Source organism: Mobula birostris, chromosome 16 (genome assembly GCF_030028105.1).
Source record: "Mobula birostris isolate sMobBir1 chromosome 16, sMobBir1.hap1, whole genome shotgun sequence".
NCBI classification, from domain to species: Eukaryota; Metazoa; Chordata; class Chondrichthyes; order Myliobatiformes; family Myliobatidae; genus Mobula; species Mobula birostris.
In genome coordinates this window covers 368707-386834 of record NC_092385.1, presented here as the reverse complement: position 1 = coordinate 386834, position 18128 = coordinate 368707, and the positions used below count along the sequence as shown (strand labels likewise).

The 18128-nt window shown below is 41.9% G+C and overlaps 1 protein-coding gene across 4 annotated transcripts in view; it reads right to left on the bottom strand.

Annotated features, from left to right (window-relative positions):
- Positions 1-13881: 13881 nt before the first annotated feature.
- The window catches only part of LOC140210909 (uncharacterized), a 29310-nt gene continuing 25063 nt past the window's right edge, over positions 13882-18128 (bottom strand). For all 4 annotated transcript variants that reach the window (XR_011889330.1, XR_011889328.1, XR_011889329.1 and 1 more), the window contains 2 exons: positions 16624-16804; positions 13882-14662 (listed from right to left, as the gene is read on the bottom strand). The gene's annotated coding sequence lies outside the window, so the exon portion shown is untranslated. The remainder of the gene's footprint in view (positions 14663-16623; positions 16805-18128) is intronic.

The following is an 18128-nucleotide window of genomic DNA, read 5'->3' as shown; positions in this document are numbered from 1 at the left end:
TGAGTTTCGGGAACTAGGCAGAAGGCTGAAGAACAGGACTTCAAGGGTGGCTTCTCAGGATTGCTGCCAGTGCTACGTGACAGAGATGGTAAGAATTGGAGGAGATGGCAGTTGAATGCGTGGCTGAGGAGTTGGTGCAGGGATCAGGGTTTTAGATTTTTAGATCATTGGGATCTCTTCTGGGGAAGGTGGGACCTGTACAGATTGGATGGGTTGCACCTGAACTCGAGGGGGAGCAATATCCTGGCGGGTAGGTTTGCTAGCATGGTTCGGGAGGGTTTGATCTAATTTTTCGAGGGCGATGGGACCCAGAGCGATAGAGCAGTGAAGGAAGTGCATGGAGTAAAGCCAGATCTAACATACAGAGAGGCTTTGAGGAAACAGAAGCAGAATAAGTGGTGTAAAGACAGTAAGGTAGAAGGGCTGAAATGTGTGTACCTCAATGCAAGAAGCATCAGGAACGAAGGTGATGAACTGAGAGCTTGGATACATACATGGAATTATGATGTAGTGGCCATTACAGAGACTTGGCTGGCACCAGGGCAGGAATGGATTCTCAATATTCCTGGATTTCAGTGCTTTAAAACGGAAGGAGAGGGCGGAAAAAGGGGAGGAGGGGTGGCATTACTGGTCAGGGATACTATTACAGCAACAGAAAGGGTGGGTAATGTAGCAGGATCCTCTTTTGAGTCAATATGGGTGGAAGTCAGGAACAGGAAGGGAGCAGTTACTCTACTGGGGGTATTCTATAGGCCCCCTAGTAGCAGCAGAGATACAGAGGAGCAGATTGGGAGGCAGATTTTGGAAAGGTGCAAAACTAACAGGGTTGTTATCATGGGTGACTTTAACTTCCCTAATATTGATTGGCACCTGATTAGTTCCAAGGGTTTAGATGGGGCAGAGTTTGTTAAGTGTGTCCAGGACGGATTTCTGTCACAGTATGTGGACAGGCCGACCAGGGGGAATGCCATACTAGATCTAGTACTAGGTAATGAACCGGGTCAGGTCACAGATCTCTCAATGGGTGAGCATCTGGGGGACAGTGACCACCGCTCCATGGCCTTTAGCATTATCATGGAAAAAGGATAGAATCAGAGAGGACAGGAAAATTTTTAATTGGGGAAAGGTAAATTATGAGGCTATAAGGCTAGAACTTGCGGGTGTGCATTGGGATGATGTTTTTGCAGGGAAATGTACTATGGACATGTTGTCGATGTTTAGAGACCTCTTGCGGGATGTTAGGGATAAATTTGTCCCGGTGAGGAAGATAAAGAATGGTAGGATGAAGGAACCATGGGTGACAAGTGAGGTGGAAAATCTAGTCAGGTGGAAGAAGGCAGCATACATGAGGTTTAGGAAGCAAGGATCAGATGGGTCTTTTGAGGAATATAGGGAGCAAGAAAGGAGCTTAAGAAGGGGCTGAGGAGAGCAAGAAGGGGGCATGAGAAGGCCTTGGCGAGTAGGGTAAAGGAAAACCCCAAGGCATTCTTCAGTTATGTGAAGAAAAAACGGATGACAGGAGTGAAGGTAGGACCGATTAGAGATAAAGGTGGGAAGATGTACCTGGAGGCTGTGGAAGTGAGCGAGGTCCTCAATGAATACTTCTCTTCGGTATTCACCAATGAGAGGGAACTTGATGATGGCGAGGACAATATGAGTGAGGTTGATGTTCTGGAGCATGTTGATATTAAGGGAGAGGAGGTGTTGGAGTTGTTAAAATACATTAGGACAGATAAGTCCCCGGGGCCTGACAGAATATTCCCCAGGCTGCTCCACGAGGCGAGAGAAGAGATTGCTGAGCCCCTGGCTAGGATGTTGTCCACGGGAATGGTACCGGAGGATTGGAGGGAGGCGAATGTTGTCCCCTTGTTCAAAAAAGGTCGTAGGGATAGTCCGGGTAATTATAGACCAGTGAGCCTTACGTCTGTGGTGGGAAAGCTGTTGGGAAAGATTCTTAGAGATAGGATCTATAGGCATTTAGAGAATCATGGTCTGATCAGGGACAGTCAGCATGGCTTTGTGAAGGGCAGATCGTGTCTAACAAGCCTGATAGAGTTTTTTGAGGAGGTGACCAGGCATATAGATGAGGGTAGTGCAGTGGATGTGATCTATATGGATTTTAGTAAGGCATTTGACAAGGTTCCACACGGTAGGCTTATTCAGAAAGTCCGAAGGCATGGGATCCAGGGAAGTTTTGCCAGGTGGATTCAGAATTGGCTTGCCTGCAGAAGGCAAGAGGGTGGTGGTGGAGGGAGTACATTCAGATTGGAGGATTGTGACTAGTGGTGTCCCACAAGGATCTGTTCTGGGACCTCTACTTTTCGTGATTTTTATTAACAACCTGGAAGGCTGGGTTGGCAAGTTTTCAGACGACACAAAGGTTGATGGTGTTGTAGATAGTATAGAGGATTGTCGAAGATTAAAGGGAGACATTGATAGGATGCAGAAGTGGGCTGAGAAGTGGCAGATAGAGTTCAACCTGGAGAAGTGTGAGGTGGTACACTTTGGAAGGGCAAACTCCAAGGCAGAGTACAAAGTAAATGGCAGGATACTTGGTAGTGTGGAGGAGCAGAGGGATCTGGGGGTACATGTCCACTGATCCCTGAAATTTGCCTCACAGGTGGATAGGGTAGTTAAGAAAGCTTATGCGGTGTTAGCTTTCATAAGTCGAGGGATAGAGTTTAAGAGTCGCAATGTAATGGTGCAGCTCTATAAAACTCTGGTTAGGCCACACTAAACTGAACTGTGTCCAGTTCTGGTCGCCTCACTATAGGAAGGTTGTGGAAGCATTGGAAAGGGCACAGAGGAGATTTACCAGGATGCTGCCTGGTTTAGAGAGTATGCATTCTGATCAGAGATTAAAGGAGCTAGGGTTTTACTCTTTGGAGAGAAGGAGGATGAGAGGAGACATGATAGAGGTGTACAAGATAATAAGAGGAATAGATAGAGTGGATAGCCAGCGCCTCTTCCCCAGGGCACCACTGCTCAATGCAAGAGGACATGGCTTTAAGGTAAGGGGTGGGAAGTTCAAGGGGGATATTAGAGGAAGGTTTTTTTACTCAGAGAGTGGTTGGTGTGTGGAATACACTGCCTGAGTCAGTGGTGGAGGCAGATACACTAGTGAAGTTTAAGAGACTACTAGACAGGTATATGGAGGAATTTAAGGTGGGGACTTATATGGGAGGCAGAGTTTGAGGGTCAGTACAACATTGTGGGCCGAAGGGCCTGTACTTTGCTGTACTATTCTATGTTCTATATGTAACTTGTTCTTGCTTCCTTATCTTGTAATATTATATACGGACGGTTATTATGTCTGGAATAATGTGTCGGTCGTGATTTAATTTGAGGACTCTGTTTCTAAATCTGTATACAGTTTGAATTTCCAGCAAGGTGCAGTGAGTTTTATGGCTTTGTATTTTAAATCAAGGTTTTGGTGAATGAATGGGTATAACAAGGGTGTTTATAGCTTTTGTTACATTGTCACTGTTTAGCAGATTTTCTTCGGCCTTGAAGGATGTTTTTTTTCTAACTTTTCCCTTTATCGCACTGTGATCTATTTTCTTTGCTTGTTGAAATCTTACGTTTCATATTCCTCCATCAGTCGTATTGTATCCTGCTGATCTGTTTTGCGTATTGTTAGTCTCATTATACCAGTCCTTAAGTTTAGTATTCTGCGCTTATCCATTCCAAAGATCATGTTTATATCTTTAGAAAACAGTTCCTCTATTTGAATTAATTGTGTCAACTTTTCCGATGAAGGAGTGTATGATTTCAAATCGATCATGCATAGAAGGTACAGTATGTCAAGGTCTAATTCATTTTGTTGCTTCTAATCTGATTCCCAATTTTCATCCAATTCAGTCAATGAGAGATCTACTGCAATTTGTCTATCGCCACACTAGATCTACGGCAGACACCATCTCAATGGTTCCACACACGGCCTTAGATCACGTGGGGAAAAAGAAAACCTTTATGTCAGGATGCTGTTCGTTCGCTCGAGCTCAGAGTTTAACCCTATCATCCCCACAGTCCTGAACCATGAACTACAGAATCTGGGCCTCTGTACCACCCTCTGCAATTCGATCCTGGACTTACTAACCGGAAGACCACAATATGTACGTATTGGAGATAATACCACTCCCCAATGATCAACACTGGCGCACGTCAGGAGTGTGCGCTTCGCCCAGTGCTCTAGTCCCTCTATACCTAGGATTGTGTGCTAGCTATAGTTCAAATACCATCTATAAAATCAGTGATGATAAAATATTGTTGGTAGAATGCCAGAGGGTGTACAGGAGCGAGATGTACCAGCTGGTTGAGCAGTGTCGCAGCAACAACCTTACACTCAATGTCAGTGAGAGGAAAGGGCTGATTGTGAGCTTCAGGAAGGGAAAGAGAAAGAAACGCCAATCGATCCTCATTGAGGGATCAGAAGTGGAGAGAGTGGGCACTTTAAAGGTGCTGGGTGTCAAAATCTCCTAGGATCTAATCTGGTCCCAAAATGTCGATAGAACAATTAAGAGGGAAAGACAGTGGCTATATTTCATCAGGAGTTTGAAGACATTTGGCTTGTCACCTGAAACATCTGCAGGTGTACCGTGGAGACCATTCCGTCAGGCTGCAGCAGAATAATTGAAGCTACAGGTAATTGTAAAATTTGTCAGATCCGTTTTGTTTCCTAGCCCCCGTAGGATTCAAGACACCTACAAAGAACAGTGTATCAGAAACGCAACCTCCCTTACGAAGGACCTACATCACTCAGGGCATGCCGTCCTCTCAGTATTACCGTCTGGAAGAAGGTACAGGAGTCTGGAGACACACATTCAGCGATTCAGGAACAGTTTCTTCCCCGCTGACGGACGATTTCTAAATGGACATTGAAACCATGAGGAGGTACTGGCTGTCTTGAGACAAATTAAGATGGATAAATCCACAGCTCCTGACAAAGTGTCCATCGGACCCGGTGGGAGGCGAGTGATGAAATTGTACTAGCCCTGGCAAAGGAATTTCATATATCTTTAGCCATGGTTGCGATGCTGGAGGATTGGAGGGTAGCTAAAGTTGTTCACGGATAGCTATAAGAAGACGCCGGAAAATTATAGGCCGGTGAGCCTGACGACACCAGTAGGTAAATTATTGGAAGGTATTCTTAGGAATATGAAAGACAATGTCTGATTATGGATAGACAACAGGGCCTGGAGCGTGGTAGGTTGTGTCTAATTACTCTTCGGGAGTCTTCCGCGGAAGATTGATAAAGAAAGGATAGTGATGTTTATCAACGATCTAGATGATAATGGGTTAAATTGGATCAGCAAATTTGAGGACGACACTAAGGCTGGAAGCGTAGTGTACAACGAGGAAGGCTGTCAAAAACTGCAGCGGGAACTTGATAATCTGGAAAAGTTGGAAAATATTTCCAGACGGAATATGCAGAATGAAGATGCTTTTTGAGCGCAGTTTCTGGGTCAGCCCACAACGAAATGACGCTTCTGGTGTGGGTGCTGTGTAATGAACCAGATTTGACTCCAGTAAAGGAACCCTTAAGAGACAATGAGCATAATCTGATAGAATAGAACTCACCTTGCGATCTGAGTATGACGAGCTAAAATTAGATGTGTCGGTATCATAGTGGAAGAAACAGACATTCAGAGGCATCCGTAAGGATCTGCGAAAAGGAAGGCGATGGTCGCAGGGATGGTGGCCGAAGATCAGTGGCTGGAGTTTCAGGCAGCATTTCAGATGGCGCAGGATAGATTCTTTCGGAAGAAGTATTCTAAGGGGAGGATGAGGCTCCCATATAGTCATAGTCATACTTTATCGATCCCGAGGGAAATTGATTTTCGTTACAGTTGGCCCAACCAAGAATAGAGTATAAATATAGCAATATATAAATAAATAGAGTATAAATATATCTGACCAGGGAATGCGAGGGCAGCATAATAGCAAAGGACATGGAACATGGCGGGACACCAGAGGAGTGGGAAGCTTTTAAAAACTGAGACAAAGCAACCAAAAATACAATGAGCGAAATGAAATATTAAAATAAACAAACAATAACATTAAAATGATCCCAAAACTGTTTTCAGAGTATTAAAGAGTCAAAGAGACAAAAGTGGATGTCGGACCGTTGGAAAATGACGCTGAAGAGTTGGTAATAGCGGACGACATCAAAAGGCATTTGATTCACTCTTCGCTATGATAGATATCGGTCAGAAATTGGAGAGAGTCGCGGAGTCACAAGGTAGTGTAGGCATTATTACTGAGAAGAAGACGTTTGACAAATTTAGTGGTCTTAAGAATTAACAATTCACCTGGGCCGGATGGAGTAAAACCGATGGTTCAGAAAGAGGGAGCTGAAGCGATTGTGGAGGCGATAGTAATGATCTTTCAAGTGTCACTGGAGTCTGAAATGGATCTGGGTGACTGGAAAACTGCAAATGTCACCCGACTCTTTTAAAAGAATTTATAGGCCAGTCAGTCTGATCTCAAACGTTGGGAAGATTTTGGGTTGCATTTTTAAGGATGAGGTTTCGGGGTCCTTAGAGGTACATGATAAAACAGGCCAATTTCACTGTATTTTCCTTAAGGAGAACTTTTTCCTGACAATTCTGTTGGAATTCTTTGAGGAAACAACAATCAGCGGAGACAAAAGAAATTTTTTTTACAACTTTTGATTTTCAGAAGGTTTTCGACAACATGCCACATAGGAGGTTTCTGAACAAGACAAGAGCGCATGGTATTACAGGAAAATACTGGCATCGATAGCTATCTGGCTATCAGACATTGGGCAAAGAGTCGAAATAAAGGATGTCTATTTTATTGACTGCCAGTTACTCGTGGTGTTCTGCAGGGGACCATATTGGAACCACTTCTCTTCCTGCTATGTGCAAACTATTTTGGATGCCGGAATTGTGTTTTTTGGTTTAAATTTGTGGCCAAGTTTGCAGCCGATACAACGATAGTTTGAGGGGCATATAGTTTTTTAAGAAGCAGGGAGCTTTACAGAAAGATTTACACTGATTAGGATATTGGGCAAAGAGTGACGGATGGAATATACTGGAAGAAAGTGTATGGATATGCACTTCGATAAAATGAATAAAGTCGTTGACTATTTCTAAATGGCAGCCATTTCCAGACCACTAAAAAATAAGAGCAAGGATGCAACGCTGAGGCTTTAAAAGGCATTCATAAAATCGCAGGAAGTGTTGTGATCGCGCTGGGCCGCCTCATTAAGGAAAGTTGTGCTCTTATTGGGAAGGGTCCAGAGGAGGTTCACGACAATGATTCCGGGAATGCAAGTCTGAACGTATGAGAGTTTGAAGGTTCTGAACCTGTACTCGCCTGAGTTTAGAACAAGGAGGGTGGACTTATGGAAACCTATCGAATATTGAGAGGCCTAGATGGAGTAAGTGTGGAAACAGGACCAGAGGGTACAGCCTCAGTACAGGAGGACGTCCATTTAGAGCAGAGATGAGAAGGAATTCGTTTAGCCAGATGGTGTTGAACCTGTGTAATTCATTGCCACCGACGGCTATGGACGCCAAATCACTGAGTATATTAAAGGGCGGATTGGTTGGTTCTTGGTTAGTCCGGATGCCACGTCACTGGGAGAAGGCGGGAGAATGGGGTTGAAAGTAGTTATAAATAAGCCATGATAGAATGGGAGAGCAGACTCGACCTGCCGAGTGGACTGCTGCCGCCTTATATATAATGGTCTAATCACACTGGAACTGAAGGAGGATCAAGCTGGAATATGAAGCTGGAGGAGATGAAGACAGGCTAGAAGGTGATAGATAAAGCTAATTGGGTAAGGGAGGGGCGGGATGAAAGAAAAACAATCGTGTCCCCATTATTCCCCACGTCAGCGCTGTGGTGTTTACAAATGCACAGTCTGTTCTGTTTATTGAACTGAAGTGTCTTTTTTTAAGGCCCAAATTACGGCTTTGATGGCTCTAACATTTTTGGCATATCATTCAGTTTATGTTCGGGTCTGCTGACCTCTTCAATCCCGGTAGTGGCTCTCCAGGAAGTCAAAGACACGCGGTCAGTATGCCAAGTTGAGTGTTTGTGCCGATCCAATAGGAACTGATTCACGTCCTTCTCCGTCTGCAGATCTGCCTTGATTTGATCCCCTGCTGCGTACAGACTTACATTCACGAATCTTTAAAACGCACTTTCTCAGTATTAGGTTTCTTTGTAGAGTTCGTGGGTTTTGTGTTCATCAGTTGTTTGGCAGCGTCTCTGTTTATGTGTAGCAGCTGGGGAAAAATCGTTTACTTCTCTTCCATACCCTCCTGTAAAAGCCAGAAAGGAAAAAGATCTTAAGATGGGATATGGTAACATATACGGACTTTGATGATAGACTTAGTTTGAATGGGTAATTACTAAATTATCCTGAGATTCAAATAATATAGGGATTCGTGTTTTAATTGGAGATCGTTTAGCAAATTGTCTTAATTTGATTTTTCGCAGACGGATAACTGAATAGTTCATCCCGTGATTGTACACTTTGCCTCTTGATGGAAAATTAACAATTTAATATGCAGACTAGGGGATGGGCACTTAGAATTAAATATAATATCAACGTGCTGATTGTGCTCGGATATTCAGTCACAGTCCGTGGTCAATGATGATAGCGTGTTATTATTGACAGTAAAATTGTGTTAAATGATGAGTTTAAATATGAACTTCTGCCATCAGGCAAACGTTACAGGAGCATCAAAACTAAAACCACAAGGCTACTAAACAGCTTCCTCCCACAGGCAGTCAGACTGCTAAATAGCTGCTCCACCTGACTCTGCTTTGGACACTTTTAACTTGCACTGGGCACTTATAACTGATTTAACTGATATGTGGCTGTTGTGTTTTACTATTTATTGTTATGTTTATTATTTACTGTTGCGTTTGTTATGTTATGATTGCACTGCCCCTGAGGAACGCTGTCTCATTCTGCCCTGCAGCGCTGATGTATGGTTAGAATGGCAATGAAGTTTTTTGAATCTCGAATCTTTGAATCTTGAACGTCACTGCTGTGTCCGAGTTGGGACAGGAAATGTAACGACAGTACTGTATTAGTTTAGTGAGGGAAGTTCTGAATGAGCAATGAGATGATCTGTGCGGATATTCATGGACCTGATAAAAAAAAACATTTCTAACATGATTGCCGACATTGAGGGAGTGACCTTGTCTCTGAGTCGGTGACCGGTCTGAACACGCAGTGACAATACCCGCGTGGTCAGTGTTGCGCCACCAGCAGCCGTGATTGTTCCGTTTACTCTATGCTGAGGTGATTTGTCTCTTAGAAGGAGAAAGCCCTGCCAGTGATCTCACTCGCGGTCGAGAAATCCAATAAAATTAATTGTTAATCTTCACGCTCGATGGAGAAAGTTTTATCTCATTCATGAAATACCTGAATTTACAGCATATTGTTTGCGTGAAGTCGCGGTAACCTGCCGCGTGCGGGAAATTGTTCAATATGAACAATTGGGGATGAAGGGAATTCCCTGGCTGACGCTATTAAGATTAATGCGAAGGTTTTCATTTTCAGCGAAACATGGACAAACAAACGCTGGTGGACAGTGCTGGTACTGCAGGGGGACTCTCCGTGCAATCTCAATGTAGAGTAGGAGTCATGGAAGAGGACACAAAATTAATACTGCCCGTCGATACTCGTCAGGAAAGCGGTATTCAGTAAAGTGAAGGGGAAATTCTGCTGCTGTTTTCCATTAATAAAATGTCGACATTCTCGTGTCCGTAAATAAGAACAAATCCCCAGGGCTGAGGGAGATCTTATCTCACGGTGTGTGTGGTAGTCTGGGTGGAAATTTCTAAAGACACGGGGAAATACAGCACCGAAACAGGCCCTTCGGCCCGTATAGTCATGCTGAACTATGCCACCGAGTACCATCGACTTGCTCCATGACCATAGCCCTGCACTTCACTTCCGTCCATGCACTTATTCAAACTTCTGTTAAATGTTGCAAGCGATCCTGCAGTCATTACTTCCACTGACAGCCTGTTCCACTCTCACCGCACTCTTTCCGCTCATGTTCCCCTTAAACATTTCACCTTACATCCTTAAACCATGACCATCAGTCCCAGCCAACCTCAGAGGGGCAGAGGCTGCTTGAAATTACCCTATCCATACCCGTCAAAATGTTGTACACCTTTACCAAATCTCCCGTCATTCTCCTACGATCCAGGGAATAAAGTGATAACCTGTTCAAGCTGTCCTTATAACTCTGTCCTCAAGACCCCGCAACGTTCTCGTTAAATCTCTATGATATCAATCTCATTGATAACTTTCCTTCAGAAAGGTGACCTTCCAGAACTGCATACAATACTCCTAATTCGGCCTCACAAACGTCATGAAACTTCAACATAACATCTCGTCTCCGATACTCAATACCTTGACTTATGTAGGTCAATGTACCAAAAGCTCTCTTTACGACCCTATCGAACTGTGATGCCGCTTTCGAGAGATTATGGATCTCTACTCTCCGAACCCCCTGTTCCACCGCACTCATCGGTGCTCCAACATTCAACATGTAAGTCCTTCCAAAGTGCAACAGCTCGCAGTTACCTGAATGAAATTACATCTACCACTTTTCAGCCCATTTTACCGGCTGGTCCAATGACTCTAAATGACTTTGATAGATTTGGGGTAGTCTGGTAAGTTTGGGACACACGCCAATGACATTACGTCTGTGCTAGGTGTGAAGGAAAAAGCCGTTCCAGAGTTTTAAGTCCATAGATCTCTATAGGCATAACAGCAAAGTATGTACGCTGTATTTCCCCGGCGTTATTTTCACATTGAAATCCCGCAACGTGTCTGTCCTCGCCATCCCCCGCGGCCAAAATCTACAGCAATTGCACCCCATATTACGGACTGACATCCGCATTTCCACAAAACTAACATCGATTTTTCAAGCTTCCGCTAACATTGAGATTGCAAGATGTTTCTGAAATCCTTGGTCTCAGTCCGCGATACCCGGGACACGAGAAAAGAACTTATTTCTAGTCTCGAACTGTGAACTGGGGGAACTGGACCGTTCAACAGGAGAGGTTTCGGCAACACAGAATCGCACGCTGGAGCGGTGCAGTGCATCCGAACCAGGTGAATAGTGGGACTTGCAAGACAGAACTGTGGGTCACAAGGGCGGCACTGATCTACACTGACAAACGTAGGTCGTTCCACTCGGGAAGAGTGGGGGTTATAAACGGGTGAATGCAGAAAAAAAAAACGATTGAAAGGATCGTCAGTTGAGCTGGAGTGATGAATCATGCCCGTTAGTAAAGCGAGTGAGTAATGAGAAGAAGATGTAATTACACGGGTCCCCATTGGTGTGGAGATTGCCTGCATGAGTGGTGAATCAGTTGGGCCCGGCAGGGAAACATCACTCATTCATGACATCGCTGCAGCAACGAGAGTCAGTCTTTTATGACTGATTCTGGGATTTCAGAAACTTGGAGATTTCTACACCCAAAGGACAAAGAATTTTCATTCTTTTCACATATTTACCATTCTTATTCTCGAATTGACTACTTTTTTATTGACTCTCGATTAATTCCATCTGTAATTGATTGCAATTAAGACATTATCGCTATTTTGGAAAATGCTCCAATGAAACTTTCTATTAAGTTAATGGATACTTCTTCTACTAATATACAATGGCGATTTAATTCTAATTTGCTTCAAGACTTGGACTTTGTCAAGTTTATGAAGGGACAGATTGATTTCTTCTTTTCAACTGATACTATGGAAGAAGTTTCCAACGAAACAGTATGGGATGCTTTTAAAGATTATATCCGCGGACAGTTTATTTCCTATTCTGTTGGTTTGAAAAAACGTACTAAAAATGAAATACCTTTGTTGGTTGATAAAATTAAAGAAATTGATAAAAAAAAATGTGCTATTGCTCCTAGCAAGGTGCTTTATAAACAGAGAGTTGAACTTCAAATGGAACATAGTTTACTATTAACATCCTCGATCGAAAATCAATTAATGAAAACCAGAAATCAGTTTTATATTCATAGTGATAAATCGGGTAAATTATTAGTTAATCAATTGAAATCTACTTTGGTTAAACGTCAAATTACTAAGCTTCGTAAATATGATGATACTTTAACAGTTGATCATGACGAGATAAACAAAACCTCTCAAGAATTTTATACTTCTTTATCCCATTCTGACCTTCCTCATGATTTTAACATCATGCATGATTTTCTAAGAAAATTGAATTTTCCAAAATTATCACCCAAAGACTGTTTAACATTAGAAACTCCTATTACAGAGGAAGAAATAACAGCTGTAATCTCATCAATGAATTCCGGTAAAGCACCTGGTCTGGATGGTTTTACAATGGAATTCTTTAAGTCTTTTTCCTCTATTCTCTCTCCTTGGCTGTCTAAAATATTCAAAGAAGCAATCAGTTTAGGTAAATTACCACAATCGTTTTATGAAGCTTCTATTTATTTAATTCTTAAAAAGAATAAAGATCCTACTGATTGTGTATCATATAGACCAATATCTCTTTTGAATGTAGATTCAAAATTTTTTTCAAAAATTTTAGCAACTAAGTTAGAGAAGGGATTACCTCAAATTATATCTGTGGACCAAACAGGATTTATTAAAAACCGTTATTCATCTTTTAATATCAGGAGGTTAATGAATATTGTTTATACCCCCTCACTTAACACTCCAGAATGTATTATTTCATTAGATGCTGAGAAAGCCTTTGATAGAGTTGAATGGCCATATTTATTTAGTGTGTTCGAGAAATTTAATTTTAGTCCGATATTTATATCCTGGATTAAATTGTTATATCATACTCCTGTAGCTTCGGTTTGTACTAATAATCAAAGATCTCCCTTTTTTCGTCTTTTTCGTGGTACTAGGCAAGGATGCCCTCTTAGTCCTTTACTATTTAATATCGCCCTTGAACCTTTAGCAATTGCTATCCGTGACTCGCCCAATATTCTTGGTATTACCTGCAGAAATGAAATACATAAATTATCACTATATGCAGATGATTTGTTATTATATATCTCTAATCCGGAGAAGTTAATTCCTGCTATTTTAGCTTTTTTGGCTCAATTTAGTAATTTTTTCTGGTTACAAATTAAACCTTAATAAGAGTGAATTATTTCCCCTAAATAAGCAGGTTCCTATTTATGGATGTTTACCATTTAAATTGGTTACTGACTCTTTTATATATTTAGGGATTAAAATCACGAAAAAGCATAAAGATTTATTTAAAGCTAATTTTTTACCTTTAATTGATTAGATTAAACATTTGTTTACTAAATGGTCAGCAATGTCTTTGTTATTGATCAGTCATTGATCAGTCGGATCAATGCTATCAAGATGATTATTTTGCCTAAATTGTTATATGTATTTCAATCGGTACCAATTTTTATTCCAAAATCTTTTTTTGATAATGTTAATTCAAAAATTTCTTCATATATATGGCAGAACAAAAACCCTAGGCTGGGTAAAGGGCATTTACAGAAATCTAAAAAAGGAGGGGGGTTAGTGCTCCCGAATCTTAGATTTTACTATTGGGCAATTAATATTTGATACTTAAAATTTTGGTGACGGGACTTGGATGTAATTTCAAGTCCACATTGGGTAAATCTTGAATGTAATTCATTACAAGGGTTTTCATTGGGTTCTGTTTTAGGGACTTCGCTTCCTTTCATTCTTTCTAAATTGTATGAACAAATGAATAATCCAATAGTTAAGCATACTTTACGTATATGGTTTCAATTTCGAAATTTTTTTGGGTTGAACCAATTTATTTTAGCAAATCCTATTATACCTAATTTCTTTTTTCAACCTTCCACTATGGATCAAGCTTATTTAGATTGGAAAATCAAAGGTATAGTACAATTTCGTGATTTATTTTTGGATAATTGTTTTATGTCCTTTGAATAGATAGATAGATAGATAGATATACTTTATTAATCCCGAGGGAAATTTGGTTTCGTTACAAATTTGGTTTGGTTTCGTTGGTGCAACCAAGAATAGGGCGTAAATATAGCAATACAAAAAACCCCAACAATCAAACACCGAAATGAAAACTATGCCAGATGGAAAATAAGTCCAGAACCAGTCTATTGGCTCAGGGTGTCTGACCCTCCACGGCAGGAGCTGCAAGTTCGATGGCCACAGGCAGGGACGACCTCCCGTGCCGCCCAGTGTTGAATCTCGGTGGAATGTGGCCGAAGTCCAACAGTAAGAAGTTCAATATCCAGTCTGCAAACACGTTCCTCGATCGTAATATACCCCGGATTGCACCATCCGTTGTTAGCCAGAACAGTAAGCACTCAACTCCTATACGCTTACCGCTCTCAGTGCACTTCCGGCCAGCCGGAACGGTATTACCCACCGAACTCCTCTTCTCCAAAAGTCTCTGTTGTCTCGACCCGGTCCTCTTTCCTCGGCTTTGTGATCCCCCTCTGTGTGTTTTCCTCCGGATTTCAGCAGGGGTGTCGACCGCTCTGTTCGCTAAACCGGCCGGTCTTTGCTCGTCCGTGAAATACACGATGCAACCTTGCTTCTGTCCCGCGTGTCGGGATGTAACCATTTCCAGCGCTAAAGAAAACCCAAATAAAACTCTCTGTACCAGCATGTTAGAGAGGGTGCAGCTTCGACGTGTTACTGTGAGAGAAAAAATACAAAAAATAACGTAAATTAAAAAGTAAGAAGAAGAAAGTAAGAACAGATCGGAACGGCTGTACCAGGCTGCATGCACGACCGGCGCATGCGCACAATTATCTAATAAATATAATTTACCTTGATCTCACTTTTTTAGATATCTACAGGTTAGAAACTTTTAAGTTACTGTTTCTCCTAATTTTCCACATTTATATCCAATGGATATTTTGGATAAAAAATTAGATTTAAATCTTTTTCAGAAAGGTGTTGTAGCAATTATTTTTAATATAATTATGAATTTATGTCCTGATTTATCTAATAAAATTAAAACTGATTGGGAAAGAGAACTTAAGATTACTCTACTGATTGAAAAATGGGAAAAAATTCTCCAATTAGTTAACTCATCCTCTATATGTGCTAAACATGTGTTGATACATTTTAAAGTAGTGCACAGGGCTCATATGTCCAAAGATAAATTATCTCGTTATTACTCTTATATAAATCCTATATGTGATGGATGTCACTCCGAGATAGCTTCTTTAACTCACATGTTTTGATCATGTCCTTTGTTGAAGAAATATTGGAAAGATATTTTTGATATTATTTCAACGGTTTTGAATATAGACTTACAACCCCACCCAATTACTGCTATTTTTGGGTTACCAATGATAGAATCAAATCATTTAACCTCTTCAGCTCGTCGGATGATTGCATTTCTTACTTTAATAGCTAAAAGATCCATTTTGCTGAATTGGAAAGAGATTAATCCTCCTACCACGTCTCATTGGTTTTCTCAAACTATGTTGTGTTTAAATTTGGAAAAAAAAATAGAAGTGTTGTTTATGACCTCTCTATTAAATTCGTAAAGACTTGGAGGCCATTTATTCAGCGTTTTCATATGATGTAATTTGACCATTTCCAAACTTATTTTACTTGTCTGTAATGTTGCTTGAGAGGAACGGAGTCGTCGACACTAAGGTTCTCTTTTTTTCTCTTTTTTTTTACAATGTTACAAAACAGCCCATGTCTTTTTTTTCTGGTTTAGTCAATTAATTCTGTTTAGATTAGGTTTTTTTTGGAAGGGGGGGTTATTATTTTTTTTCCTTTTTCATGATTTTTTAAAGATATTTTTCTTTGTTTTATATTATTCATTTGTATCCTATATCATTGGGAGTTTTATCATTAAGCGTTATCTGGCTTTATAATCACTCGTTAATTATAACAATGTATTCCCAATAATTCTGTACTACTACCATGTTATGTTTATTTTTATGAAACTAATAAAAAGATTGAAAAAGAGAGCCGGGGGTGTTTTATCGCGTCCTTCAGTTGCTCCCTGAACTTGGTCTGGGTGACGGCGTAAAGAGCCGTGTTCATCGAGCCCAGTTCTCGCAGAGAATCAGGAGGAAGTGTCACCGCAGACGGTCGGTCCCACGCAGAATACACAGTGAACGGTGCCCCCAGTAGGACGAAATTGCCAGAGATGATCAGCAGTAAAACGAGGGAATTCCTGTGGCTCTCCATGTGCGGGTCCGTGGCAATCTGTCCCTTGTCAGCTCAATGGAGCCTCCTGCGCCCTCTGCTGGTGGCTATAACATGCCAGACGGTTAATGCAACCCGTCAGCAGAACCAATAAGAATGGCATTACAGGAGTGAAGAGGTAATTAAATAAATCCATTGGTATTGCGACAGATAAAGGCACATAATATGCTGTTTCCCTACAAATAAATGGAGCAATTATCAGTGCATAATGCCCTGTGAGCCGAAAATACCAGATAAGTGTTTCTTAAACAGCTAATCACAGTCACTGTTCCCAGAATCACAGCCGCAGGTTTCCCAGTGCAATATTTTGTTTTCAGCTTCTGACAACAAATGGCCACAAACCGGTCAAAGGCGAACGTGACAGAGAACCAGACCGAACAATCGGTGGCGGCGAAAAGCAGGACGGCATGAATTTTACATACTGGTGTACCCTAGACCGGAGGGAACGTTCCACTGGCACGTAGGTATCCGGAATCTTGCTCAATATCAGGTCCAGAACAACGACCATACGATCTGCCGCTGCCATGGCAACCAGGTAGCGAATGACAACTCTGGAGAGACCGCACTTTCCTCTGGACAAGATTAAAATCGTCACCAGGTTCACTACGAGGAGGAGAAAAAAATAATAATCAATTGACAGACAGCAGAAAGCGTTTTCTGTTAAGAATTTATCCGATTTGTGGCTAGTGGGCAGTGATGCTGGCGCTTAGTTGACAGAGCGGATGGCTGCGAGAATATTGCGGATTTGGATTTGGAAAATTAATTTGCATTGCTAACACAAGATCTGGAAGCAACTTGATTCGGCAGCTGATATTCTCGAGGGGAGATGAAACGACAGAAAAGAAGCAACGTTTCCGGGGGCAAGATATCAAAGCTCCGGCCATGAAATGATGTGTGCAACGATTGAACAGAATTTACCGATTAGATCATTGACCTGTACAGTGCCAAGAGTCACAGTGAACAGCATCGTTGCAGAATTTGAAGCTTTCAAAATTTCTTATACGGAGTGTGCGACAGCAGCAATAATTTCAAATGGGCGATAAACATGAGAAAACGTTAAATATTGTTGCATAGTTGAACTTTGGAGAGAGCCTCACCGGGAAGAGCAATGATAGCGAGGACGGGGGAGTAAATCACTTCAATGATTATTAATGCAACCACAATTCGAAGATCTATGGTCATCCATTCATAATTTTCAAAGATAAATTGAGCAGCCCGGAAGGCATTCTTTGGAATTTCTGCTACATTCCACACTGCTGTTCCTGGACTCTGATCCATTACAGAACCAGCAAATACTTAGATCCCCTCCAGTTCGCCTACCAGCCCCGACAGGGAGTTGAGGATGCCATCGTCTACCTGTTGAACCGTGTCTACGCCCACCTGGACAAGCCAGCGAGCACTGTGAGGGTCATGTTTTTTGACTTCTCCAGTGCGTTCAACACCATCCGCCCTGCTCTGCTGGGGGAGAAACTGACAGCGATGCAGGTAGATGCTTCCCTGGTGTCATGGATTCTTGACTACCTGACTGGCAGACCACAGTACGTGTGCTTGCAACAGTGTGTGTCCGACAGAGTGATCAGCAGCACTGGGGCTCCACAGGGGACTGTCTTATCTCCTTTTCTCTTCACCATTTACGTCTCGGACTTCAACTACTGCACAGAATCTTGTCATCCTCAGAAGTTTTCTGATGACTCTGCCATAGTTGGATGCATCAGCAAAGGAGATGAGGCTGAGTACAGGGCTACGGTAGGAAACTTTGACACATGGTGTGAGCAGAATTATCTACAGCTGAATGTGAAAAAGACTAAGGAGCTGGTGGTAGACCTGAGGAGGGGTAAGGTACCGGTGACCCCTGTTTCCATTCAGGGGGTCAGTGTGGACATGGTGGAGGATTGCAAATACCTAGGGATACGAGTTGATAAAAAAC